General features: G+C 42.1%; 1 long non-coding RNA gene across 2 annotated transcripts; it reads left to right on the forward strand.

The window, feature by feature from the left end:
* The first annotated feature begins 7,562 nt into the window (after nt 1-7,562).
* Nucleotides 7,563-27,264, forward strand: LOC308656188. Of its 2 annotated transcripts, XR_014023621.1 has the most exons (6): nt 7,563-9,318; nt 20,653-22,028; nt 23,360-23,429; nt 24,665-24,734; nt 25,514-25,553; nt 27,086-27,264. It is a non-coding gene; the product is annotated as an uncharacterized lncRNA (long non-coding RNA). The 2 variants fall into 2 exon arrangements; XR_014023622.1 differs by lacking the exon at nt 25,514-25,553 and having other exon boundaries at nt 7,564-9,318.
* The last annotated feature ends 702 nt before the right edge of the window (nt 27,265-27,966 follow it).

A 27,966-nucleotide genomic window follows, 5' to 3' on the forward strand; every position in this document is an offset into this window, starting at 1 on the left:
CATAGTATAAAATTACTTGGGTCTGGGCTGGGGATGTGGCTCAAGAGGTAGCGCGATCGCCTGGCATGCCCGGGTTCGACCCTCAGCACCACATACCAACAAAGATGTTGTGTCCGCCGAGAACTAAAAATAAATATTAAAAATTCTCACTCTCTCTCTCTCTCTCTCTCTCTCTCTCTCTCTTTAAATAAATAAAATTACTTGGGTCACCTTAAATTTTTTTCAGTTTTTTTAGTTGTATATGGACTCAATACCTTTGTTTTTATGTGGTGCTAGTATGGAACCCCAAGTGCCTCACACTTGTGAGACATTTGCTCTACCACTGAGCTACAACTCCAGCCTACATTAAACTTTCTTGTATTGAGCTTGTCTATACTGAATTTAATAAACTTGATCTCAGCAGGTCCTATCAACTGAAATTATCTCTCTTTCCTCTTTCAGGGCTTTCAGGCTAAGCAAGTCCATAGTATATGTGATTTCAGAATTTTAAAATCTTTTTGCCATACTGAGAATTCAACTTAGGACCTCAAATATTCTAGGCTGTGCCATGAGTACATCTTTAGCCTTTTCTGGGTTTAATTTTGAGAAAAGGCCTTTCTAAACTGTGGAGGCTTGACCCCACACTTTCGATACTCCTCCTTCAGCTTCCTGACTAGCTAGAATTATAGACATTAGCAGCTACGCCTGGCTGATTTTTGAAATTTTGACTGTTAAGATTTTCAGATTCTTGGGGCTAGGGATGTGACTCAAGCGGTAGTGCGCTCGCCTGGCATGCGTTTGGCCCAGGTTCGATCCTCAGCACCACATACAAACAAAGATGTTGTGTCCGCCGAAAACTAAAAAATAAATATTAAAAAAATTCTCTCTCTCTTTAAAAAGAAAAAGAAAAAAAGATTTTCGGATTCTAAGCTACTGATTAATTTACTGGTTTATTTTCTATGCCACTTTCCAGTTAGTTTAATTTTACATTTTCTATTTCAACATTCTTTTCTTTCTTTTTTTTCCTGGCCATTTTTATTTTTTATTTTGAGACAGAATCTCCCTAAATTGCCAACACTGTCCTTCAACTTGGATCCTCCTGCCTCAGCTTTCCAGTTGCTGGAATTACAAGTATGCACCACTGTGACTATTTCCTGCCCTTGTAATTTTTTTTTCTTTGACTGTTTTGGAAACTTAAGTAAAAGGAATAAGCAAACAAAGAAGTTAGAAAAGTTGGTGGGGGGGGGAGCTTAGTAACTGTAAACAAAATGTGACACATTCATAAATTAAAGTATCTATTGCCACCATGGAAGTCTTTGTTGTCTTCATTGCAAACCAAAGTCATTAAACGAAATGGCTACTAGGGAAGCTGAAGCAGGAGCATCCCAAATTCAAGGCCAGTCTGGACAATTTAGAGAAACTGTCTCAAATTTTTAGAAAAGGGGAGGGGGCTGGGAATGTAGAGTACTTGCCTAGCTTCCAAAGCCCTGAGTTCAGTCCCCAGTACTACACATGGGCACAACAATAAAAACATATCAACCTACATTAAGATGTAGGGTTGGCCATTTACATTTGGTCGTTTCTGTTATAACTATCTCAAAAGGAAATTCAAACCAGCAGACTAAATGGCTGTATTTAGTAATCTGCACTGAAATTCATAATTTTCACAATGCCTGAATTTCAAGCACTCAGAGGTTGAGGCACATTTTATTTATTTGTAAGTACTTAAGTACTAGAAATTAAATCCAGGGGTGCTCAACCACTAAGTCTCATAGCCAGCCCCCCCCCCTTTTTTTTTTTTTGAGACAGGGTCTTGCTAAGTTACTTAGGGCCTTGCTAAATTGCTGAGGCTGGCTTTGCACTCGTGCTCCTCCTGCCTCAGCCTCTGAGCCACTGGGATTACAGGCTTGCACCACTGTGCAATAGGAGGCACATTTTAAAATACATTGCAAATTACTCATTTAAAACCTGATGGACTCTGAATTTGTTGAAACCACTTGGGAAAGACCAAAGTGTTGCCATGAAGAGCAAAAGAGGCATTAAAAGGGGCAACTGGCAAGAGGATCCAAAAAACAATATAAAAAAATGTAAAGTTCTTTTGAAAGCAAAATCATTAGGAGAAAGAATAGAAAAATAAATAACAGATAAATGTAATATTTTGTAACTATGCAGCAATAAAAGAATAAGTAAGGGCTGGTGTTGTGGCTCAGAGGTAGAGTAATTACCTACCATGCATGAGGCACTGAGTTCAATCCTCAGCACCACATAAACATAAAATAAAGATATTGTATCCACCTATAACTAAAAAATAAATATTTTTTTAAAAAAAGAATAGGTAAGACAAAAATAAAAAGCAATTAAGGTGTATTTATACTACTTTATCCATAGCACAAGAATAAGGAGACATTACCTGAAAATAAAAAGCAACATGAACTGAGGGATGTGGCCTACCTGGGGAGTCCCAGCTACTTTTGAAGCTGAGACAGGAGAATCACTAGGATTACTTGAGCTTAGGTGTTTAAAACCAGCCTGAGCAAATAGTGGAAAGTCATTTAAAAAAAAAAAAAAGTGGCCAGGCAAAGTGAGGCTTGGGAGGCTGAGGCAGGAGAATCTCAAGGTCAAGACCAGTTTCAGCAATTTAGCAAGGTCCTAAGCAACTTAGCTGTCAAAATATTAAAAAAAAAAGGGGGGGGGCTGGGTATATGGCCCAGTAGTTAAGTACCCCAGGGTTTAATCCCCAGTACCCCGTCAAAAAGTGACATATATTATATACACACACACATATACATACACACACACACACACACACACACACACACACACACACACACATATATATATATATATATATATATATATATATAAACCAACATGCTTATCAACATTTTAAAGCGGCTGGGATGGTGGCTGGGGCTGGGGTGATGGCTCAGAGGCAGAGTGCTTGCCTGGCACCTGTGAGGCTCTGGGTTCAATTCTCAGCACCACATAAAAATAAATAAATTAAATAAAGGTCCATCAATGACTAAAAAATATTAAAATTTTTTTAAATGTAATTCTTGATTATACCAAGCAGTGTTGTTTCCCCATGTAAAAAGCAGAGTACTTCAATAGTTCCTTGTTTTTTTTTTTTTTTTTTTTTTGCTGATCTTTCTATTGCAAAAGTTCCCAATAATAACAAACTACCCTTTGCATAGCCACAAATCAAGTATTTGATTTTCTCAGTGCTTTTCTTTTTTGCTGGCAATGCATCAAGAAAACACTAGGAAAGCTTTTCTTCATTTCTATCCTTGTTACAAATATTTATAGGGGCATGTTAATATTTCTTCAAAAGCATGTAACTTTGTGTTTTCAATAGAAAGGAAAAAAGGGGGGAGACAAATAGAAAAGCAACCCACTCTATTATTCTCTGAGGACTTTTTATCTTAATTAATAATTAATGCTCATTGAAAAAGATCAAAAAGTAGACTAATTTATCTATGATAATGATCAGAAAGTGAATTTCCTCATTTGAATATTAAGGAGAATTCAGAAAGGTAACATTAAAACAGAACCATTTGCAAAGGGGAATTAAAATAGATTTGTTTTTAATCAAGTCTTATTTTCACACTGAGAAGCTGCTGTATTTAGCATGCTAGACATGCTCAAAGAGTTCAGTCATGCGTATTGGAAGCTCAGATGGGGAAAGCATCTGAGCCTCAAACTCCAGCTCTGAATGCTAACCCAGCCACTGGAGCAAATGAATTAATATGAACATTTAAGTGGAAGGACAGAATAGCTACCGGATATTTAGAAATTATTTGGTTACATATTAGGTCCCAATCTATTAAAATGAAGCTGTCTCATAAGAAAACATGCACTTAAAATATAACCATTTTTCTAAAAAGCATTATTTAAAAATGTATTCACTAGCTCTGAAATGACTAAAGTCCCAACCACAGGAGAGCCTGACAATACTAACAAATCCCCATTGTTAGAATCAGCATATTTCCCCCCAAAATAATAGAAAAATAAAAAGATAAGACCATTATTTTATTATCAAAGAGTATTAGACATCTTGATATTTTATTTTATTAGACATCTTGGTATTTCTGAAGGTCAAATAGTGAAAGAAACCAGCCTATTACCAGACTTGCCATATAAAAGTACACTGTGGGAAAATTATCTATACAAAAGTTACAAGAACAACAAAAATTTGAACGATTTTAGCCCTCTAGATCACTCTGCAAGCTAACACTTCATAATTTACTCTTTAGACTTTAGGAAAACTAAATAATTTATTCCACATTGATTTTAGTTTTCCAGAAATTAATAGAATACCTGATTTTTCAAAAATCAATTCTTACAGTTTCTACCATTCTTTATGCCAGGAAGGTGGTTGAAAGTAACCTTACCCACTCAGGAAACACTGTTAATGTATCTACATTCAGAATTACTAATTTACTAATATTTATGGAATAGAAAATAGCCAGGAAGCCTATTTACTAATGTTAATCATGGTTAATTAATATCCTATGTGGTAGAATTTGAATATAAAAATTTTATTCCTCTATATTTTCTAATATTTTTTGGGTGCCTTATTGGAAAAAGTTATAATAAAATAGTTTTTGGAAGTCAGCATCTGGGTCAATTTACTTAAGGGTTCCTCTGAAATGTTGATAACTTGACTACATTAAATTAACACATACAGGCAGGCTCATTGATGGATGTTATCCTAGTGACTCTGGAAGCTGAAGCAGAAATTCTAGCACAGCCTTGGTAATTTAGTGAGGCTCTGTCTCAAAATAAAAAACAAAAAGGGATGGGGATGGGGATATAGCTCAGTTGGTAGAGTGGCTTGCCTCTCATGCACAAAGCCCTAAGATCTATAAAGATCTATCAACAACTAAGGAAAAAAATTAAAAGAAAAAAAGAAAGGAATTCTGATTTCTGAAGACCCAGCACCACAGTGGGGAAAAAAAAGGGATGAGGATGTGACTTAGTGGTAAAGTGCCCCTGTGTATCAAAGAACTTTAAAATGAAAAGGTCTGGAGATACAGCTCAGTGGTAATGTGTCCCTAGGTTCAATTCCAAACACCACTCACACACACACACACACACACACACACACACACACACAGAGAGAGAGAGAGAGAGAGAGAGAGAGAGAAAATATTTACATATTAACAGATCCCATATAAATAAAAATGTTATTATTCCCTACGTTAATTCAGATATTTCATAAAAACTTTTAAAACCCTACTGCTAATCTCTGAGGAAAAAAAACTTAAAACTCTTCCCTATAGCTGATAGACATTAGCTAAAACACTGCTGGTCTAAGGAGATTGTTAATTTTATTTATTTAATTTGGTACTGGGGATTGAACCTGGGGATATTTTACCATTGAGAAACATCATTTTTTTATTTTGAGACAGGGTCTCACTAAATTGCTCAGGGTCTCACCAAATTGCTGAGGTTGGCCTCAAATTTGGGATCCTCCGGCCTCAACCTCCAGAGTTGCTGGGATTACAAATTTGTGCCACCACATCCAGCTTAATGGACTCCCAAAAGCGATACCAAATAAAATGTGTTTAGGCTGGGCACAACTGTCCACATTTATAAATCTCAACTACACCAAGGAAGGTTGGGGCAGGAGGAGCCCCAGTTCAAGGCCAGCCTGAGCAATTTATCAAGACTCCATCTCAAAATTTAAAAAAAAAAAAAAAAAAAAAAAAACAGCTGGGGATGTACCTCAGTAGAGGAGCACCCCTGAGTTCAACCCCCCGTGCCAAAAAACAAAGAGGTGATTTATTAAGCTCCCTTACTGCTCCTCTCAGAGGTCTGGCAGAGTAGCTTGAAATAAAGAATTCAAACAAAAAAATTATTTATGTACTCATTCAAAACATCTTTTAAAACTGTTTCTATTTTAATTCAATTAGTGGCCATTTAATTGTATGCTTCTTTAGATCACAGAACTTAAATTTTGCATTAATTTGCAGGATAGCCAATGATTGCTAATTTTATATAATAGTCCAGTCCATAGTTATGTGAAATCTCTTGGTTTAAAATAAAACCCCACATATTAAAGGCTAGGTAGGCCATGATGTATTTCTGACTTAAATGCCAAAATTACTTTACTTATAAGGTTTTAAAAAGTTAAATTTTGGGGCTGGGGATGTGGCTCAAGCGGTAGCCCGCTCGTCTGGCATGCGTGCGGCCCGGGTTCGATCCTCAGCACCACATACAAACAACGATGTTGTGTCCGCCGAGAACTAAAAAATAAATATTGAAAAATTCTCTCTCTCTCTCTCCCTCTATCACTCTCTTTGAAAAAAAAAAAAGTTAAATTTTAGTATTTTGAATAGAGAAGATATAGATAAAACTTTTTCAGGCCCTCACAAAAATTCTAAGAGTCATCTAATTTTTTTTTTTTCTATTTGCTGATGGACGCATGCCTTTGTTTTTATGTGGTGCTAAGTATCAACCCAGTGCCTCACACATGCTAGGCTCAACCACTGACCACAACCCCAGCCCTAATAGATCCCTATTTAAAACTATTATTTAAAAATAACTATTTTTCTCTAAGAAAGATAACAGAATCAGTAGAAGCCATAACTAAAGATTATACTGTATGTTATCTGGTGAGAGGGCTATGGAATGAACTGAAGAAGGGACTTCATCTTTTCCTACTCCCACAAAAATAATTTACACATACACCCAAGCAGAAGCCCTACACTTAACAAAAAAAAATTCATCCGAAATAAGTGGGGTTTTAAAAAAAAATTTTAGTTGTAGATGGACACAATATCCTCATTTGTTTTTATGGGGTGCTGAGGATTGAACCCAGTGCCTCATAAGAGTGAGGCGGGCGCTCTACCACTGAGCTACAGCCCCAGCCCCAAAATAAGTGTTTTATTTTTTTATTTTTTTAAAGAGAGAGTGAGAGAGGAGAGAGAGGAGAGAGAGTGTGAGAGAGAATTTTTTTTAATATTTATTTTTTAGTTCTCGGCGGACACAACATCTTTGTTGGTATGTGGTGCTGAGGATCGAACCCGGGCCACACACATGCCGGGCGAGTGCGCTACCGCTTGAGCCACATCCCCAGCCCCAAAATAAGTGTTTTAAACCAGAGTATTTTGTCCTTCATAGTTCTCAATTTAATCATACTGTTCCCCTTAAAATAAGTTGCCAAAGATCCTAAATATTAGCATTTAAGAACTGTAATCCTGGCTACTTGGGAAGCTGAGGGGGGAGGATAACGAGTTTGAAGACCAGCCTGGGGAATTTAGGGAGACCCTGTCTCAAAAAATAAAAGGATATTTGCTAAAAGTTGGTAAAGTGCCCTTGGTTTCAAACCCAATGCCAAAAAAAAAAAAAAAGTCTATTTTAAATATAAAACTCACACACTAAAAACTCTCTTCTTGGTGTCATCCTTACTGTAGAAATTCTGGTTTCTTGGGCTGGGACTGTGGCTCAGTGGTAGCCCACTTGCCTGGCATGTGTGAGGCACTGGGTTCGATTCTCAGCACCAGGTATAAATAAATAATAAAGATCTATCAACAACTAAGAAAAAAAATTAAAAGAAAGAAAGAGATTCTGATTTCTGAAGACCCGGAGTCTAAAACAGAAATTCTGCGAGTTCAAGCACATTTGACCCTGGTGTTTCCAAGGCTCAAATGACAGGCGCAGGCAGGGAAGAGTTCTGTGGCTTGCAGCTCAACAGCAGGAGTTCCGGTAGGAACCGGGCACCACCTCGCAGTTCCCACCAGAAAGACACGTCTCCCTTTGCGGGGCTCCGCCCAGAGCGCTGCCCGGAGCTGACCTCGGGCGCACCGCGGTCAAGGGCGCACAGCACCTGCGGGCCGGTTGCCGCCTGCCCGCTTACCAGCCGCAGACCCGCGACTCTCGGTCGCCAGCTTGCCACTGCCCGCGGGCCTCCTCCCGAGCACGCTCCCCTCTTCACCACCGCATCTGGAGGACTGATGGTGCGTCACCAGCCCGGAGTCCAGGGCGGCAGCACTCCGCAGGGGAAGCCAAGGCGTGCAGGTGGCGAGGTGGCCGCCTCGACCCCCGCCGGGGGACGCTAGCATTGCAAACTCGGGGCTGACGGAAGGGGACTGCGTGACGGGAAGGCTGGGGTTCCTTTTTGGCTTGTCTTTTTACAACTCTGATAGCAATTCCCACCACCCTCCTAAAGGAAACGCGGGTCACTCCAGTGACCACTGCCCAAGGCCGATCTTCAGAGGGAGCAGGAGCTGCACGCCCAGGCCCTCGCTCAGCGCCCGCAGGCCACCGACCCAGCGGCCAGCCCGCTGCCTAACAGCCCGGCCGCTCCCCGACCCGAGGACACCTTTGGGAGCAGGCGCTCCGGGCACCAGCCCGCCCCTCAGCCAGGGACTAGAGGCCCCATCACACTCCATACACTGCATCCGGGCAGCCCGCTGCCTTTCCAAACACTGCGTGGGCAGGAGTGGGAGGCCAGCCCGAGACCCCGGGCAGAGGCAGGGCCGATCTCCAGAACACCGTAGTACAAAACCAGCACCCTTCAACCAGTATCCCCTCGAGGGGTACAGATTCCGCGAATCCGGGTTGAGGAAACAAAGAGTAAGGAACAAGAGAACTGCTCCCACACACTTCACGTCAAACACGCCACCACAGGTAGCGCGGAAAACAGCGCGAGCCGGAGGGCTTCGTGCGCATGCGCGCGGGGCCACGGCCGGAGCATTCGGGAGAACTATCCGCCCCCAGTCTCCCGTCAGAGGCCAAAAAGTCGTCCCAACACGCATGCGCAAGGACGGAATGTTGGGGGAGGGGAGACCTGTTCCCTTCATTGTGAGATCTGCTCCCGTAGGCTAGCGCGCGCGCACGTCCCACTCTCACACTTGGGCGTGCTCCGCGCTTTCCTCCAGGCCTGTCGCGCATGCGCAGGGACGGAGGCAGCGGCTGCAGCGCCTGCGGCTTTTTGTTGCGTTTCCCAGAGAAGTTTCTGGAAAGACGGAACCTCGGGGAAAGCGGAGGGATGGGAAACAAGCGTTTTCTGGAAAAAAGCGAAAAAGCACACCGCCACCGCCCTTCTTCCACCGGTCCAGCCACGGCCAAAGCAGAACCCAAGCCTACCGAGACACCCACAGCAGGGGAAAAAGCGCGGGGACGGCGGCCGCGCTTCTCCCCCTGCCCGCGCGGACAGCGCGCGCTAGGGACGCTTGCGAGGCGGAAGGAGGTCGGGCCTGCGGGGCTGCCTTGGAGCGGCCCTTGCGTTAGGGCCCAGCGGGCCGAGGAGTCCTGACTTTGGAGCTGAGCTAACTGCCCCGCTTCCGCGGCTCTGATGGCCCCTTGCCCCTGATTCACTTGGGGGAGCTGCGGGTGTGCACACGCTGGGAGAGGGGCCCGGGCGATACCGCTCTCCAGAACGCAGGCCAGGCCTGCGGACGCGGCGTGGGGAGGGCAGGCGTGCCCGTGGCCAGGGCTCCCATGGCAGCGTTGGCGCGGGGAGGGGTCGGCACAGCCGCCTTTGGCCCGGCCGGCTGCCATTTTGTGGTGCGGCCGCCATTTCGCGCGGCCCGCGGCAGGGGCGGGGCCGGGCGGCCCCTTTGTTCTTCCCCCCGGTCGCGACGCCTGGGAGGCGGGCTGCGAGTGCGCGCCCCGAGCGCCTGGAACGTGGGATGTGCGCCCCACCCGTGCAGGCTGGAAGGGACACGTTCTGCGCGGGGAGGCTTAGCACGCAACCGTGGGAAGGCTCCCTGGAGCTCGCGCCAGTGGCGCGCTGCGCCTAGCCGACCGCAGCGCGCGGCCGCCGCAACACCTGACGGAGGGGCTCACCCCGTGTAACCGGGAGGTTGCCCTCTGGGAAGAAAGAGCAGGCGCGGGGCGGTGTCCGGGGGCGCGGCGGGCGGGGCGCCGCGCTGGCCTCTGATTGGCCGGCCGGGCTCGCGCTGCCCCCGCTGCGGGAGGGGGCGCTCTGCGCGCAGCGCCTGTCGGGGCCGCGGCGGGACAGTCCTGAGCCCCGAGATTGTGTGGACGCGGGCGGGCCTGATACGCTCCACGCTCCGTGCTGCGCCAGCACCCTTTAAAATCCTGAAAGAGCTATTGTCTCTCGTTTCAGGGGAAATATTCAAGTGTGGGTCCTGGTGCTTTTAGTGTTAACGTGTGGCTCCAATCAACAAAGCCAGGAAATTCTAGAGGAGGCTGCTAAATTTGTCTTCCAGCCTTGCTTTTGTGCGAGGGTTTTTGTTGTTGAATGACAGTTTTGTTTTTCTTCACAAGAGGCTGAGTTCATGAAGGAGCCAGTCCTTCCTGTCTCAAAGCTATGGGTGTCTCAGCTACAGGAGGCTTTGGTTTTTGTTTTTTTTTTCTCCTCCTTACTCTGTATAATTACAGGGATTGGTTATCTGTTTCAGTAATAGGAGGGTAAAGCTCATAATGACAGGATGAAAAGGTCAAAAACGTTGTTGCTGAGGGAACCGGTCAGGATTTGATGGCTTCCAGATGGAAGAAATATCTCAGGGCTTTTAGATTCCAGATTCTGTTCCATTGTGAGTGGGAGCATTGCATAGAGCTTTAAATTTTGTGCCATATCTTAAGAGTCTAAATATTTTTAATTTTTTTTAGAGAGAATTTTTAATATTTATTTTTTAGTTATCGGCGGACACAACATCTTTGTTGGTATGTGGTGCTGAGGATCGAACCCGGGACGCACGCATGGCAGGCAAGCGCGCTACCGCTTGAGCCACATCCCCAGCCCCATAGAGTCTAAATATTTTTATTTATTTCTTTTTTATTTTTCTCTTTTTTTTTTTTTTAGTCTAAATATTTTTAAATGCTTGCTTTTTGCATTGATTTCTAAAAAACATGTTAGGTGTTTAGTGCTATTTTGTTTTTTCTGTACATCCAAAGTGAAAGTGCATTAAAATATTAGTTTTAAAGGGAAATAATATAGGCAGAATAATAAGCTGGAAGTAGAAGTTCAAAAAACAATTGCCCAGTACTTCATATAGACCCAAAGGTCCTGTTTAAGCAATTCTAATTCCTACAATTTGTTTTTATTTATGAAACATGTATTTGCCATATCTTTGACCATTATTCAACACAGCCAGGTGTGATGACATAGCTAGGGAGGCTGAGGCAGGAGGATGGAGTTCAAGACCAGCTTGGGCAACTTATGGAGACCCTGTTTCAAAATAAATAAAGGGCTGGGGATGTAGCTCAGTGATAAAGTGCCCCTGGGTTCAATCTCCTAGCACCCCCCCCCCCAAAAAAAATTTTTTAACACAAATTGCTGATTTGTATTTTCTTAGAGTAGTTGGTATTTTCATTGTTGACGTTTTCCTATGACCTATGGCAAATGTTTGCACAACAAATAGTTGAACAAAAGTACAGGGATAACCTTCTCTCCTATCATAGTATTGTCCTTAAAACATTTTTCAGCTTTTAAGCCAGAAAGCCTGAACATTGCTGAACAATGCTTTTGAATCACCACAATCTCATGATCTGCCCCAGGGGTGAAAAGGCCTTTGTATATGTAGTCCTAGATCTCACTTGAGTTTAATCCAGCCAGACAGAACTAGTGAATTCCAGAATAGCCAATTGAATTCGTTGTCCCTTTAATATTTGTTTTTTGTTCTAAACTGAGGTGTCTGAATTAATTTGTACCCCATTTTGTGAGTAGGTAATCTTTGGTTCTACCAAGTTCCCTGAGACGACCAGTGAAAAATAGAAATGGTATTAGCTAGGGCCCCTTTGGCTCATATCTTTGGATTTTTTTTTTTTTTTTTTTTTTTGCATTTGGTGAAATTTGTGTGCTTTTCTTCTGAACAATAGAAACACTAAGCTTCTCTGTCCATTGTTCCAGGAAAGTACAGCCTTTCATGCCAAATTTTGACGTAAGTTAAAACAATAACAATAATAATAACCTTTTCCTGGTAAAGATAAATGAGCTCTTTTAGAGACTTTAGTAATTTGGGAAGTCCTTCAAAATATTTTTGGCAGCACTTAGCACTCCCACATACTGTAATAGGTTTTTTTCCCCTTTGAGGCAAAAATGTTTGGATATTTGGTTGTAAAATGCTTCCCTACGCTTCAGAAGTATTGAATCTGAAGGAACAAAATCTTGCTGCCAACAGTTTGCTTCTCAGAAAAAAAAGAAACATTTATAAAAGTAAAAAAAAAAAAAAAAAAAAAAAAACCTCCTAAAACATCCAACATTTGTTTGTCCTGTTGAAGTAGAAAAGGTCATTCCTAAAATAAAATTCTGTTCTGACAACTCTGCAGATTATATGGAATCTATAGATTGATCATTCTGGCATCATGATTTAATGGCCTACTTAACTACTATAAAGTCAGGATTTTAATTCAGTTATCCTTATAGTAAGCATCAATTAAGTACTAGATGCAACTCCTGATGCTTAGAATATATCACTGACTAAAAACAAGACAAAAATCTTTGTTCTTATGGAGCTTGTTTTGGTGGAGGGTGGAAAGAGGCAGTGGCAGAAAAATATAATAAGAAAATTTAAAAATAGGACTGGTAAATGCTAGAAAAATACAGAGGGGAAGTATAGGCTGAGGATGGAGCTCACTGGGAGAGTGCTTGCCTAGCAAGACCCTGGGATTTTTTTCTGCAATCCCTCCACCCCTTGTAGTATTGGGGATTGAACCTGGGACAGTCTACCTCTGAGCTACATCCTCAGCCTTCTTTATTTTTTGTTTTGAGATAGGGTCTTGGTAAATTGTCCAAGCTGACCTCAACTAGAGATTTGCAATTCAGGAAGACTGGATAAAGAAATTTTGAAAACTACAGGAGTAAATTTCAGTATTTTCAATATGAGATTTTTTTTTTTTTTAAGAGAGAGTGAAAGAGGAGAGAGAGAGAGAATTTTTTAATATTTATTATTTTTTAGTTCTCGGCGGACACAACATCTTTGTTGGTATGTGGTGCTGAGGATCAAACCCGAGCGCGCTACCGCTTGAGCCACATCCCCAGCCCATGAGATGTTTATTAGATGTTCAAGTGGAGGTCTCAGGGGCTGGGGATATAGCTCAGTTGGTAGAGTGCTAGGAGCCACAAGCATATATACGATGTATGGCACCTTTGGTTGTAAAGTGACGCCAGCTAGCCACTGAGATGATTATGTTAAAATTTACATTCATATGCAAACTGGACTCCCGCTGTTCACCTTGGCCTGCTACCGGACTCAAGTTACGGGACTTTACGGGACTGCTGGAGAGTTCCCATTGGTTGGGGAAGGATAGTAGGAGGGAATTCCGGAGGAGGTGGGAGGAGACGGGGCGGTTCCGGTCGGACACCCTCGTGGGAGGACCGGTTTTTGACTTGCTGGCGCTGAGAGTGTTAGCGGCTTTTTCAAAATAAAGTTTTGTTCCTGCTTGATTGGCTCGTGATTCTGTGCCCAGCCAAGACTGCGGCATTTGGCGGCCCGTACGGGGAACGCCTGAAGCTTAGAGGTGAGTAAATTGCTCGCCCCTGAGGGAAGGCGACAGGATGGATGACCTTCTCAGAAAACAATGTGTTCTTGTTTTGATTTATTTTGTTTTCATTTCGAGCTCCCTAGCCCTAGAATTTTCTCAGGCGAACTGGAAAAAATGGTTGGCTCAAGGTTTGAAGTTATTCAGCCCTGAGAAAGAGAAAATTGATACAACCATTGTCTGCTCCGTCTTTGTTTCATTCTGCTTCGGCTTTGTTTTATCCTACCTTATTGGGTTAGGTTATAGTAGATTAGAATCCAATAAAAAACAAACCGAAAAACTGTTAAGTAAATTGTTAGAGGTCCAGACTATGGTAGAAAAAACGCTAGGTCAAGCAAAAGAGAAGGTCTCTCAAGCTAGTCAGACAGAGGAGAATTTAAAGAAAGCAAGCTTAGAGGACAAGCAGCCATCAGGTGGAGAATTACAACAGGAGGTTGCTACCAACTCCGTTCTATCACCAGAGGGCGTAACTCAGCCAACAGCTCCATCTACCGCTGAGCGGCCCTCAACTACCGTAGTTGATGGACGGAATTCTGAGGCAGGACCCCAAAGATTAGCATGCCCTGTACTTGAGCAGGCAGGAGGGCAACGAATTCACCGTGCTTTAGATTTCAAAACAATAAAGCAATTAAAGGAGGCTGTAACGACCTATGGGCCGCAAGCTCCCTTCACAATAAGCATGGTTGAATCTGTTACCAACTTGGACATGACACCAGCAGATTGGGCTAACATGTGTCGATCTGTGCTAAACGGAGGACAATATTTGTTATGGAAGGTTGCCAATGAGGAATTTTGCATGGAGACAGCTAGGCGAAATGCAGAAGCTGGGTACCCTCAAAGAAATATGGACATGCTTTTGGGGAAGGGACCTTATGAGGGTCAAAGACAACAAATTGAATATGACCCTGGTGTGTACGCACAAATTGCTGTAGATGCAGTTAGGGCATGGAAAACTTTACAGGGGCATGGAGACTTACAAGGTCAATTATCTAAGGTAATACAAGGAACTAATGAACCTTATGCTGAATTTGTAGATAGACTTATTCAGTCAGCCTCTAGGATATTTGGAAATACAGAACAGGTAATGCCATTTATAAAACAACTGGCTTATGACCAAGCAAATCGTTGCTGCAGAGAGGTCATTAGACCATGGAGACATGAGGATTTAAACACATATATTAAATTATGTAGAGACATTAATGAACAGGGGCAAGTCTTAGCAGCAGTACAACAGGCTTTAGATGCCAGGCCAAGAACATGCTATAATTGTAATCAAACAGGACATTTTAAAAGGAGTTGCCCCATAAGAGGAGGGTTTAACAAAGCTGGATATCAAAGGAATAGAATACCAGGTATTTGCCCACGATGCCGTAGAGGGAGACATTGGGCTAATGAATGCCGTTCTCAAACCACCATAGAGGGTATTCCGTTATCAAAAAACGGACAAGGACCAAGTGTTTACCCACGATATCGTGGAGAAAGGTATCAAGCTCCATTGCCAAAAAACGGACTAGAGGGCCCAATGCCCCGGGGCCCCAAACCACAAATATATGGGGCAATGGAGGAACCCAACAGCCCCATCAAGGTAGTGCCCAGGACGCATTATCCATTAAATCCCTCATCAGACAAACTAGAGGGAGCGCAGGGCTGGACATCTGCGCCTCTGCCAGAGCAGTACTAACCCCAGAGATGGGAATTCAAATCATTCCCACAGGAGTAAAAGGACCTCTTCCCCAGGGAACAGTAGGCTTATTATTGGGACGCAGTTCTTCTACACTAAAAGGACTTATGATAAGTCCTGGGGTAATTGATCCCGATTATGAAGGTGAAATAAAAATTATAGCTAGTTCTCCAAGAGGTATATCAGTAATTTCACCAGGAGATAGAATAGCACAGTTATTAATAATACCCAGCCTGCATGATAAATTTTCCAGTTGTAATGTAGAAAGAGGTTCCAAGGGATTAGGCTCCACAGGTGTAGATTGGGCTATGCTGTCTTTAAATTTAGATTCTCGCCCAATGCTAAAATTAAAAATTCAAGGACATGACTTTAATGGGCTGCTGGACACAGGAGCTGACCTCAGCATCATATCTCGTCAAGAATGGCCAAAACATTGGCCATTACAACAAGCCACTCAAACGCTTCGAGGCCTAGGAGTGGCAACAAATCCCCATAGAAGTGCTATGGTATTAGATTGGAGGGATCCTGAAGGATGTGAAGGAACTATACAGCCCTATGTATTGGATCATCTTCCTGTAAATTTATGGGGACGAGATGTCCTAGATCAATTAGGATTGACATTAACAAATAACATCAATCCTAACGCGCCCACTACTAGGGCTAAACAAGGCTTTAGGAAAGAAAAAAGATTAAGAGAACAAGAACAAGGTATGACAGCACCTATTCAAATAGATCAAGAAATAAATAGACATGAATTGGGTTTTCAGAAAGGGCCACTGAGACAATCAAAATTACTTGGAAATCAGAAAGACCAGTGTGGGTTCCTCAGTGGCCCTTGACTAAAGAAAAGATACAAGTAGCCCATGACTTGGTCAGACAACAGTTAGCGGAAGGACATATACAACCTTCCGTATCCCCCTATAATACTCCCATTTTTGTCATTAAAAAGAAATCTGGTAAATGGAGATTATTACAAGATTTAAGAGCCATTAATAATGAGATGGTTATTATGGGACCTGCTCAATCAGGGATTCCTCAATTGTCTGCTTTACCAAAAACCTGGCATGTTTTAGTTATAGATATTAAAGATTGTTTCTTTTCAATTCCAATTCATCCCGAGGATAGTCCACATTTTGCATTTACTATCCCTGCACTGAATCATGAAGGTCCTGATCAGAGATATGAATGGAAAGTACTCCCTCAAGGGATGGCTAACAGCCCAACTATGTGTCAAATTTATGTTAATAAAGCAATCCAGCCACTTAGAAACCAAAATCCTGAACTACAAATATTTCACTATATGGATGATGTGTTACTGGCACATAAAGATAAAAACACATTACTAGAATGTTATGCCACACTTACAAACTTATTGAAAAACTATAATCTAGAGATAGCAATAGATAAAGTACAATTAAATCTTCCAATTAATTATTTAGGAGTTCTATTATCCTCAACCATGGTCCGTCCACCAAAAATTCAAATACGAGTAGATCAACTCAAATCACTTAATGACTTTCAAAAGTTATTGGGAGACATAAATTGGATAAGGCCTTATCTAGGCATACCAACAGGAGAGTTAGGACCTTTATTTGATATTCTAAAAGGTCCATCAGATCCAAATTCACCCCGCATGTTAACGCCTGAAGCAAGAAAAGTATTAAAAATCATTGAAACATATATGGAAAATATGCATTTGGATAGAATTGATATAAGTTTGCCTTTATTATTTATTGTACTACCAACAAAAAATATTCCTACAGGAGTATTTTGGCAAGAAGGTCCATTATTGTGGATACATTTATCTTATTCCCCTAACACTATTCTTACTAGATATCCTGAGGCTGTAGGACAATTAATACTCAAAGGAATAAAAGCAGCTAAGGGAGTGTTTGGGATTTCTCCCAATAAAATTATTACTCCATATACTATGGATCAAATTGATGAGTTAGCTAATGAGTTAAATACTTGGGCAATAATCCTGTGTAAAACTAGTGTTTCATTTGATAATCACTTACCATCTAATCCTTTGTTGTCTTTTTGGTCTAAGCATCCTGTAGTTTTTCCAAAAATGACAAGAAAAACCCCTATCATAAATGCTCCAAATATATTCACTGATGGGTCAAACAATGGTACAGCAGCAGTAGTTACTCCTGATCAAACTTTTACATTTTTAGTACCCAAACAATCAGCTCAAAAGGTAGAGCTTAATGCAGTATTACAAGCTTTTATGATGTTTAAAGATTCTGTATTTAATTTATTTTCTGATAGTCAGTATGTAGTTAATGCTATTAATTCCCTTGAAGATGCTGGTAGGATTTCCCCTTCCTCTACTGTTTTCTCTTTGTTTTCCGCTATACAAAGTCTAATCTGGGACCGAAAAGATCCATTCTTCATAGGTCATATCAGGGCACATACAGGATTGCCTGGAGCCCTTAGTATGGGCAATGAACTAGCAGATAAATCTACACATGACATACATATTTTCTCCACAATAGAAGAAGCTATAAATTTTCATAAAAGGTTCCATGTCAATGCTAATACTTTACAAAAGCGTTTTAAAATAACTAAAGAACAGGCCAGACATATAATAAAACAATGTCAAAATTGTGTGACATTTTTACCACAAGTTAATCTTGGAGTCAATCCTAGAGGACTAATACCTAACCATATTTGGCAGATGGACGTCACACACTTGCCAGAATTTGGAAAATTAAAATATTTACATGTTACAGTTGATACCTCTTCCGGATTTTTGATGGGCTCCCTTCATGCCGGAGAAAAAACTAAAGATGTTATAGCTCATTGCTTACAAAATTTTGCCACTGTGGGCGTTCCAAAACAGTTAAAAACGGACAACGGTCCTGGTTATACTTCCTCCTCTTTTAAACAATTTTGCTCATCATTTGGTATTACTCACATAACAGGAATTCCATACAATCCACAAGGACAAGGCATAGTTGAAAGAGCTCATCAAACTATTAAAATGTACTTATTAAAACAAAAGGAGGGAATTGGAAAGGGGTATATATCCCCCAAAGATAAACTTAAAATAACCCTTTTTACTCTAAACTTTTTAAATTTAGATTCATCGGGACTTAGTGCTGCGGAAAGACATTTGTACCCCAAAAATGTACATAAGCCTAAGGTACTTTGGAAAGATATTCTAACAGGACAATGGAAAGGCCCGGATCCAGTGATAGTCTGGAATCGGGGCGCTGTCTGTGTTTTCCCACAGGATGAACAGCAACCGATTTGGATTCCAGAGAGATTAACTAAAACAATTTCTACAGAAAAAGAAGATGATTTGACTCAAATCCATAACAGCTGACATCCAGAGCTCCAGCTTGGCTATTCTTACATCTGCGACAGTGATTAACCAAGGTTTTTTTTTTTTCAGTATCTATTTTATTATTGCATTTTTCCACATCATAAAGTTCTATTTTATTTTTGAGCTCATACAAACCTAGGTTAATGTTTTTCTGATCAGTTTTATTTTTTGACTGTGTTTTATTTTTTATTTATTTATTTATTTATTTATTTATTTATTTTTTTTTTTTTTGACTGTGGAGTTTTTAAACATTGCAATGGAGATTTCACCTAAGTATAGTTACAAGGCCTTTATTTACTATTGTCTTATGTGTTGTATGTTGTGTGCACACTTCTGTTTTGTGTTGTATGTCTGTATGTGTGTATGTCCATATTTCTTATATGAGGAGCGCTCATGAAAAAATGGATCCGAATTTTTTCTTTATTCACGTGATTTATATGGTTTAATTTAAATTAGGTGAACAGCTGTTTATGATTGTTGTTAAAGATGGTTAACAGATCTGTTTGTTTACTAATTTAAATTTGGTAAACGGCTGTTCAGGATTGTTTTTAAAGGAGTTTAACAGATCTGTTTGTTTACTTTCACCTTTTCTTTTTATTATATTTAATAATTCTGTTCAGGATAATGTCTCTTTACCATCATTGCCAGAATTTCCATCTCCATCCCAATTCCAGTGAAGACTGAGATAAAACCAAACTACAGCTTCTATGATAGCTATCACAGTAAACTGTATAAACTGATGCATCAATGAATATAACTCAACAAGTAATGCTATCAAGGACTTGATTTACTTTGGGAGGATATGGACATATTGATAGACTCCTCCAATTTGAACTGCTTGCAGAACTTGCCTGGACTATATATCAGTTGCATACATTGTGAAATATCATCTGGTGCACCGAATTGTGGTACTGCTGGCATATTTTTGCTGATGGTGTCACCAGTGATGCAATTTCCTTGCCAGCTCACCCCATGTTTATTGTGGTAATACTGGCATATCTTTGCTGATGGTGTCACCAGTGACGCAATTTTTCCAAAGGAGCCGTCAATTGGCTTGGTGTCGTGGCATTTCTGTATCCTCCTCCCTTCTACTAGTGATGGTCTAAATTTGGGGGCCAACAGAGGTGAGGCAAAGAACCTCACCCCCCCACTGGCACCAAGGCTAAATTTGGGGGCCAACAGAGGTGAGGCAAGAACCTCACCCCCCCACTGGTGCATAGGCCTATCCACAAGCATGGCTGAATGCTGGACCGGTAGTCAGCGACGGGTTGCTCTGATTACAGTGGATTCAACCTAAGACAGGAAGCTGACGCCTAAAGGTCAGTTCTCCCATGACGGGTAAGAACCATATGTTAAATTGGACAACCTACCAGGCACGGTCCCTAGCCACATTGCTTGTTGCTTAATTAAACAGAAGGGGGCAGATGCTAGGAGCCACAAGCATATATACGATGTATGGCACCTTTGGTTGTAAAGTGACGCCAGCTAGCCACTGAGATGATTATGTTAAAATTTACATTCATATGCAAACTGGACTCCCGCTGTTCACCTTGGCCTGCTACCGGACTCAAGTTACGGGACTTTACGGGACTGCTGGAGAGTTCCCATTGGTTGGGGAAGGATAGTAGGAGGGAATTCCGGAGGAGGTGGGAGGAGACGGGGCGGTTCCGGTCGGACACCCTCGTGGGAGGACCGGTTTTTGACTTGCTGGCGCTGAGAGTGTTAGCGGCTTTTTCAAAATAAAGTTTTGTTCCTGCTTGATTGGCTCGTGATTCTGTGCCCAGCCAAGACTGCGGCAGTAGAGTGCTTGCCTTGCATGCACAAGGCCCTGGGTTAGATCCCCAGCACAAAAAACAAAACAATCAACTGGAAGTCTTATATGGGTATATGGGTCTTGATTTCTGAAGTAAGTTTTGGATCTATGTGTTTTCATATATGTTACGTATGAAATATATTACATGTGCACCTATGCCTAAATATACACACAAGTCACACTTCTCTTAACAATGGGGATGTGTTGCTAGATAATTTCTTCCTTACAAGAACATCATAGAGTGTACTTACACAAACTAAGATAGCTTCAGGCAGTATAACCCTATGGGACCACTGTCATAATGCTGTCACTGACCCTCCCATCATGGTGCAGTACAAGTGTGTGTGTTAGAGACTTGCCAATTTTTTTTTTTTTTTTTTTTTTTGGTTGTAGATGGACACAGTACCCTTATTTTATTCATGTATTTTTATGTGGTTCTGAGGATTGAATGTGCAAGGCAAGGGCTCCACCACTGGGCTACAACCCCAGCCAAGTTGCCAACTTTTAAGCAAGCTTGAAACCTGGAAACTGATGAGATCACTGATCTAGGCAAAGAAAGAAAGAATATCAAGGAAGCCCTGGCACACTTCACACTAAGAGGTTTTGAGAAGACAGGTATTTTCAAAGCCTACTGAGGAGAAACCAGTTAGGAGGAGAACCCGTGGTATCCACACATTCAATTGAAGAATACAAGGAGGAACAAATGTCCAGCTATGGAGTGCTGCAGACATTAAGGTGCCTGAGAATAGAGAGTTGTATTTAGCAATGAGGAGGTCATTGGTGATCTTGACAACGGCTTTTGGTGGGGCAAAAAGTTAATTGGAATGAATTGAAGAAAGACTGTCAGTGAATCTAACCTCTGGAAAAGTCTAGCAGTAAGGCCTGGAGAGGAAGATGCCACAGCTATCATACTGGGAAGTCTCTTCAGTTTCAGAATGTTCCTGCAATAAGCCAGGCATCATGGTGCACACCTGTAGTACCAGCTACTCTTGAGACTGAGGCAGGAGGACCAGGTAAACCCAGGAGTTCAGAGGCTGCCTGGGCAACATAATAAGACACTGTCTCAAAAAAAAAAAAAAAAAAAAATGGAGTGCTGCCTCAGTACAAGAGCTAGGCTGGAAGGCTGGAGGAGTTGTTGCTCTCAGGATATGGACTCATAGCTCCACAATGACATGAATAATACACGTTTTCTTTGGAAAACAATAGTACTTCCTATAAAACCTGCAAATTCTGAACTTAGAATTTGGTCAAAGATTTTTCTGGAATTTTGTAACAGTCAGCACTCACCAGCAGTCTGAGATGATTTAGCCAGCCAGGGCTATGCTTAGAGATGCCACAGAGCCAGCTTTGCCCTGCCTTCTGATGTGTACACCCTCATGGTCACCAATGGCTTCCTTTGAACGTAATGGAACAATCGGGTGCACTAACTCCTTCTGGAGAATAATAATCCCTAAAGGCCTCTCAGGTGAGCAGTGAGCAGCCTGTCACCAAGCTGCACCCCAGTCTGTTTATTTATTTATTGGGCAGTGAGGATTGAACCCAAGGATACTCAACCACTTGGCCACATCCCAGCCCTTTTATTTTTTTATTTTGAGACAGAGTCTCGCTAAATTTCTGAGACCAGCCTCAGATTTGCGAGAAGCCTGCAGTCCTCTGCCTCTGACGCCACCCGGACTATAGGAGTGCACCCCCACATCTCGCTTCAGATAGGAAGCTTTGAACTTCAGTACAGAGTTGCAGAAGGTCCTCCTAGAGAGCGTTCCGTCTGTGTGAGTGGCATTGGGAATACATTTCCAGGTTTTCTGTGGTTTCACACTGGAATTCACTAGCAGTTTAACATGGAGAGCTCAGGTTGCCCCACCCTGAGACCTGGGTCCTCAAGACTGTTGGCTGAGCCTACACATTTTCACCCCTGGCACCCATGGTCCATGGGAAAGCTTGTTTGCTTTTTGCTTTTTTATAAAAAAGTGCCAGGGGTTGAACCCATGGGTACTTAACCACTGAATAACCACTGGACCATGTCCCCAGACCTTTTTATTATTTATTTTTAGAGGGGGTCCGGTCTCGCTAAGTGTCTTGCTGAATTGCTGAGGATGACCTTGAACTTGTGATCGACCTTAGCCTCCTTAGATGTTTGCTTTTTTTTTTTTTTTTTTTTTTTTTTTGGTACCTAGGATTGAACTCAGGGGCTCCTGACCACTGAGTTACATCCCCAGCCCTATTTTGTATTTTATTAAGAGACAGGGTGTCACTGAGTTGCTAAGCACCTTGCCATTGCTGAGGCTGGCTTTGAACTCATGATCCTCCTGCCTTAGTCTCCTAAGCCACTGGCATTACAGGTGTGCGCTACCATGCCTGGCTCATTGTTTGCTTTTCATGTAGAAAATATTACAATACTTTTGCACAACATTACTGATAGAGTAGGAAATCAGTGTGAGTGGGAAAGAATGGATAGCATTGGCTAGAAGACCTGTTATCTTAAGAAGAAAGGGGCTGCGGATGTGAAGGCATTGGCTTTAGATAAGAGTATACACAGCTGCCTTTGGGAAAGGCCTGGAAGACTGTGTGAAGACAGTGGCTGAGCCAGTCCATGCAAGAGTGCCAATAATTCACCAGGAGAGAGAGTTGAGATAATTATCTGTGCTTAATTTTTCCAACTTCAGCTAGGCACAATACACCAGTAAAAATGATTTGGATTCTCAGTCTGTTTTCCTGGGCAAGTTACATAAATGTTTTTGGCAGAGCCTTGCTTAGTGTATTTTACTTTCCACTGAGTGCTCATCATATAGACCAGTGCCTGGCAAACACTTGCTTAATAAATATTCTATGGATTAATTTTAGAAGTGAATCAACTATACTGTATATGCCAAATTACCCTACAAGTTTTTTTTGTTTTGGTACACTGGGTTGAACTCAGGGGTGCTTAACTACTTAAGCCCTTTTTATATTTTACTTAGAGACAGGATATGGCTATATTGCTGAGACTGGCTTTTTTTTTTTTCACTTGTACATGGATGCAGTATCTTATATTTTTTTTTAATTTACTTTTTAAATTTTTTTTTAAAGAGAGAGAATTTTTTTAATATATACTTTCTTTTAGTTCTCAGCGGACACAACATCTTTGTTTGTATGTGGTGCTGAGGATCGAACCCGGGCCGCACGCATCCCAGGTGAGGATGCTACCACTTGAGCCACATCTCCGGCCCCTTGTTTATTTACTTTTATGTGGTGCTGAGGATTGAACCCAGTGCCTCACACATGGGAGGCAAGTGCTTTACTGCTGAGCCACACCCCAGCCACCTGAGACTGGCTTTGAACTTGCAATCCTCCTGCCTCAGCTTCCTGAGCCGCTGGGATCACAGGCATGTGTCACCCTTCCCAGCTCTCCACAAGGATCCAATGAAATGAGATTATAAGTGTAAAAGTGTTTTACAATCTTAAGAATACTATTTAAATCTGAACCGTTTGCCAGGTGCAGTGTTGAAGGCCACAGCCGAGTAGGGATGGCACATGGCATTTTGCCAGAAGGAGTGGTTAAGAGATGACTCCAGCAAGCCTTTAAGATGATGATAATTAAGTTATAATTGCTGTGACTGGATGATGCTGGATTGAAACGGGCTGTGTATTGAGTTGTATATGGACCCTGCTGACCAGCAATAGGGCAGCTCCGGGATTAGGGCGGATCCTGCTGCCTCGCGTGCCCACTACTTTGGAGTTCCCCTTGAGTTCTCTCGGGGGTTCCGGGAGAATTGGCGCTGAAGCAGAGCCCTGTGGAGGGAGTGTGTGTGGAGTGCTGGTGAGAGTTCGGGAATAAAGAGTTGCTGTTTGAACCTACAAGGTTTTGTGGCGGCTCGGTTATTTGTGCCCAGCCAGACTGCGGCTGCACAGGAGGGTTGCAAGTCCAAAGTTTGCCTCAGCAACTTAGGGAGGCCCTAAGCAATTCACTAAGACCTTGTCTCTAAATAAAATACAAAAGAAGGATGATGATGTGGCTCGGTGGTTGAGTGCCCCAGGGTTCTATCCCTGGTACCAAAAAAAAAAAAAAAAAACTGAACTAAACTATTTATGTTAGAATGGAGATAAAGGCCATTGAGGGTTTTTTTTTTTTTAATTTTTGTTTTTTTACTTAGATATGCCAAGACCTAAAGATCCATGAATTAATTTGAAACTTGAGGGTGGCATATGATACTTCACAAGGTCCTTGCTTAGATCTGGATGGCCATTTTATTTTGTTTATTTTTTAGTGGTGCTGGGGATTGAACCCAAGGCCTTGTGCATACAAGTCAAGCACTCTACCAACTGAGCTATGTCCCCAGCCCCTGGATGGTCATTTGTTTCACTGTCCTGCCCCAGGACATTTTTTTTTTAAGAGAGAGAATTTTTTTAATATTTATTATTTTTTTAGTTTTCAGCGGACACAACATCTTTGTTTGTATGTGGTGCTGAGGATCGAACCCGGGCCGCACGCATGTCAGGTGAGCGCACTACTGCTTGAGGCACATCCCCAGCCCTGCCCCAGGACATTTCTGAGAAACACTCACCATTCCTTCAAACCAACCCAACCCTTAACCACCGAGTTAGGACCTCCCTGGCTCTGATTCCTGAGCCTCCCCCATAAAAGTCCCAGAACCCCAGCCTGTGTTGCCTCTCTCTCCTATAGAGAGATGGCCTTTATTTGTCAGATCTGACAAATTCACTCTCGTGTGGATCTCTGCTTCTCTGTCTTTCATTTCTCGCTTACCCCTCTCTCATTCCTTGCTTTCCCTGCACCTATAAGCCACATAAACTTACAAAATTGACAAAAGTATACAAAGGCCAGAAAACCATCTAAGTCTGTCTTATGTGAATGTCATAAATTAAGTTCTAAATGACATTTATAATGCTGGGCACTTGGGGGTTATGTTATTTCTTTCTTTTTCATTTTCCCTTTTTTTTCCCCATTTTTTGGGGGATCAAATCCGGGGCCTTATGGTGCTAGGCAAATATTCTGCCCTTGAGCTTCATCACTAGCACTTTTTATTTTTCTTTTCTTTTTTTTTTTTTTTTTTTAAAGAGAGAGTGAGAGAGGAGAGAGAGAGAGAGAGAGAGAATTTTTAATATTTATTTTTTAGTTCTCGGCAGACACAATATCTTTGTTTGTATGTGGTACTGAGAATCGAACCCGGGCCGCACGCATGCCAGGCGAGCACGCTACCACTTGAGCCACATCCCTGCCCAGCACAATACGTTTATTTATTTATTTGTTTATTTTTAGGTGGTGCTGAGGATCGAACCCAGTGCCTCCTATGTGCTAGGTGAGCGCTCTACCACTGAGCCACAACCTCAGCCCTTTATTTTTATTTTGAAACAAGGTTTCACTAAAGTGCCCAGACTGGCCTGGAACTTGAAATCCTCCTCTCTTGGCCTCCTGAGTTGGTGGGATTATAGGCATGTGCCACCATACCCAGCTCTTTTTAATTTTTTTAAATAGATTATAGTTCAATCCCTAGTACTAATAAATAAATAAAATAGATTATAATTTCCAAAGCAAATGTAGTATTGGGGCTATGCATTTACTCTTTTAGGTAACAGAATGATGTTTTAAATGTATGGGTGTTTCTGCTGAGAATTCCTAATTCCTTCCCAATTGGTCATACCCAACATCTGTTGTACTGTTTATTTTCATGATGTAGCTATATGATCTTCTCAAATATTTATAGGATTTGTTTGGACCAGAATTTTTTGGGGGGTTGTATTGTAAGGGTCCGGCGAAACGTCGGAGAAGGAGAGACCACACGAGAATAGCTCCATGCAATGGCAAGGGGGATTTATTGGGGATCCATTCCAGCGCGCTGGGGCTCCGTGCTCACTCAAGAAGGGAGAGCAGCCCAGAGCAGAGGTCAAGCAGAGCTTAAGTACACTTTTTGGAGAGGGTGGGGGGCTTTGCATACATCAGAACAAATCATCATGAGGCGAGGGAAAATTGAACAACAACTCTGATACATGATTAGTCCATTCATTGGCGGGAACAGGCTGGGCAGGGGTGATTGGTCACTTCTAAACTGGGTACACATTCAAACTGATTGTGTCGGGCTCTGTGACAAACTGCACAGGGCCCTAGGCTGACTGGCCAGTAGGGCGTTGTCTTAACTATCTCAGGAATCTGGGTGTAACAGAGGAACTTAATAATACCTAATCTTTTACATTTTAATTCAAGCTTTCCAGCTTAGAAACTTTACCCTTTCAGTATGTTTTTGTGGTGCTAGGGATTGAACCCAGGGCCTTGTGCATGTGAGGCCAGTGTTCTACCAGCTGAGCTCTATCCCCAGCCCTGGACCAAAGTTCTGACTGATAAAAATAACTAGGAGGGGCCAGGGTTGTGGCTCAGTGGTAGAGTGCTTGCCTAGCATGTGTGAGGCACTGGGTTCAATTCTCAGCATGACATATAAGTAAATAAATTAAGGAGCTGGGGTTGTGGCTCAGTGGTAAAATTCTCACCTAAACGTGTGGGACACTGGGTTCAATCCTCAGCACCACATAAAAATAAATTAATAAAGGCATTGGGCCCATCTCCAACTAAAAGATGCATTTATTTATTTATTTATTTTTAAAGAGAGAGAGAGAGAGAGAGAATTTTTGATATTTATTTTTTAGTTCTCGGCGGACACAACATCTTTGTTGGTATGTGGTGCTGAGGATCAAACCCGGGCCGCACGCATGCCAGGCGAGCCCGCTACCGCTTGAGCCACATCCCCAGCCCCTAAAAGATGCATTTAAAAATGAAAAAAATAAGACTTAAAAAATAACTGGGAAATTCAGTACATTTCCATTTCCTTCTGTATTCCAGGAGCTAAAGCAATGTCTTTGCTTGGTGAAGCTTGAAGGCAGTTTCCCATCAGCTGAGGTTTTCTTCCTTCGAGAAGCCCTTCCTTATCTTTCTTCTTGAAGGAGTATCTGTAAGGAGAAGTGAATCAAGCCACGGCATCATTTTCACATTTTTCATCATAATTGCTGGAGATTAAGATATCACATAATTAGCCAAGTCATAGAAGAGGATTCAGTGGAATGATGTAGGATTAAATGTAGGATTAGACCTTAGGAGCTCCGTGGGATTCCTGTGTGCTTCAGTGTTGCAGTGTGGGGATGCTCAGGGAGGCCTCTGCCTCATCCTGCTGTCACCCAGCACCAGGGCTTTGGGGATTAATTAGAAAAAGCACTCCGTTCTCAGAAAACCTCTGAAGCTGACTTGAGGACGAGGAAAGATTTTGCTGAGTAATGTGACTCAGTCCCCTTCCTTGTAAAGCTGGAAGTCCTGTGTGTTTTCCTAATTAGCCCCACCAGATTTTTGTAGGCATGACTGACTGTGCTTCATGAAGCTAACCATTTCGTCACAGGGGACTTGTTCTCGGTGAGATTTCTCTGCGTCATCTGATATGGAAGTCAGCCTGTGCAAGTTTCCTGTAGCCAGTTCTGGGTCACATTGAAATATTGTGCCACGTGATCATGACCTACTTTCCCCCCTACTGCCTCAGTAAACAACAGGAGTGACACCCACAAAATGTGACCACCCTCAAAAGTAACACCAGTCTGTCTTGCATGTTGCATGGGTACTGCTTAATCTCAAGGATGGCAAATCCCTTTGCAGACATTAATTATACTTTATAAATGTCTCACTGATACTAGGCTACAAGCCCTATTATCCCCATTTTATGACTGAACATCCCAAAA

This window comes from Spermophilus citellus, assembly GCF_964194105.1.
Source record: "Spermophilus citellus genome assembly, chromosome: 9".
Lineage (NCBI taxonomy): Eukaryota > Metazoa > Chordata > Mammalia > Rodentia > Sciuridae > Spermophilus > Spermophilus citellus.